Genomic DNA, 1,902 nt, shown 5'->3' on the forward strand with positions numbered 1-1,902 from the left:
ACAATAGACCTTTAACAAGCAAAAGATCATAGAAACAAAAAAGTACATCAAGCAATAAATTTACGAGACAATAAAACAATTGAGATGAAAAAGGTGCTCTTTTGTGCTTATAACATATAAAAACTGTAAAATAAAAAATGTGATGACCTCGAATTACAGAAATAAAAGTCTAGAGAGCGACCAAGAACCTTTATAGGTAATTGCAGCTGGTTTATTTAACATTTTCTTTAGTGTGTGGGGAGACGCTGATATGTGGAGTTTAAAACATTCTTAATTTTGTAGTGGATGACGTTTCAGCTGGTAGAATAAATTTGTGGTGCTGCTACCTTTTGCGGCAATATTTCACTCTAATATTTCCATGGCAATTTATACCCGATGATTGCGATGAAGTCATTTTTAACCATCATACGTGGAAAAACTTGCGATACATTGAGTATATTCGATATATCACCCACCCCTCATTAAAGCATGGAGCATTTTGAGATATGTTTTGATCCATTTCCTCAGAGGCCGCTTTCGAAAATCAAAACATGTACTGAATGAGTGAGCTTGTTAGATGAAAGTTAGACTGACTCAATGCTCCACCCTGTGGTGGAAACCGGTATTACAGTAACTACAGTAACTGACCCCAATGGTTCTTTCTTCATATTCTGTTTTAGTTACATTTACAAGGTTTTCAACTCCTTTTAAAAACTGGAATTTTAATTCCTTTACTCTGATTTTATTTATGATAGGTCCTGACATCAGCTGGATGAATGCTTTCAGATGTAATGCAGATCGAAGCACCTTTATTTCCAGGTGTTACTCAGTCCAATCCAACAGGTATGATAATGCCGAAATGCCAAGTGTTTGGTCTACAGAGGGTCTTTGATTTTGAAAAAAAATAAACGGGATTTTCTGTGCTCTTCCCGCCCTCCTCATCTACTTGGTGCAGATCAATGCAATTTACATTAACATATGGACCATTTTCACCCCAGAGCACCGAGAATCACCAGCTTTGGTCTGAGCATATGTGATCAGATTCCTTTATTTGGAAAAAATGAACACAGAATCAGGCTGCGTGGTTTGTGTTAACCTGATGCGGAAGCATCTTTAATTTCTGACTTAACCTGCTAAGATTTCTGGGCTGCTTGGAGCATCAAACATACATCATACCCGCGGAGCAGTGAACAGTTTAATGTATATTTAATGTATATTTTTAAGATTAATATTGTCATGGTGATGATTCTGAAATACTTTAATGCACATACCTGCACACTGCACAGTCACCTTAATCTCAGCTGTCCTCTGACTGGCTGTTTGCACAATGGAGGTATTTCCTGTGTGTAGAAGAACCAGAGGAGAAACAACACACAACAATACACTGGATAATAATATAACAATATGTACATGCAAATCCTAAAATCTGTCCCACCAGCAAAACAAACACATTTTAATTCCCATCTATAAGATGACTGACTCATGAGTGACCATAAAAATCCACATAGGAAAGCTTAAAATAATCTATAGAATGTTTTTCCATGAAAAGCAAAGACATGAAAACATGTTTTAACCTGATGGAGACCTCCTGTTCTTTAAGGTGGGCCCCTTTTAAAGAATTTCAAACTCCCCACGCAGCTCAAAGCTGCTCTGCTCACAACAAAGCTGTTGGACCTTTTTAAAAGTGACGCAGCAGCATTGAAAAAATCCAAGTATGCAAATATCGCTGAATCGTCATTGTCACGCTCACGATTTCCACATAGATTTGTGCGTGTGCACTGTTGGTAAATGAGGACCACAGCCTGTGAACACACCTCACCGTGCTATCAGCTCTGTTACACAAAGCGGAAGAAGCATGAACATGCTCCAGAAACAGCGCCGTCTCTTCAGAACCAAAGAAGCGTTTAAAGTGGACTGAAAAGT

Source organism: Pundamilia nyererei, unplaced genomic scaffold (assembly GCF_000239375.1).
Source record: "Pundamilia nyererei isolate P.nyererei 1_Seehausen unplaced genomic scaffold, PunNye1.0 scaffold00148, whole genome shotgun sequence".
In the NCBI taxonomy this organism is placed as follows: domain Eukaryota; kingdom Metazoa; phylum Chordata; class Actinopteri; order Cichliformes; family Cichlidae; genus Pundamilia; species Pundamilia nyererei.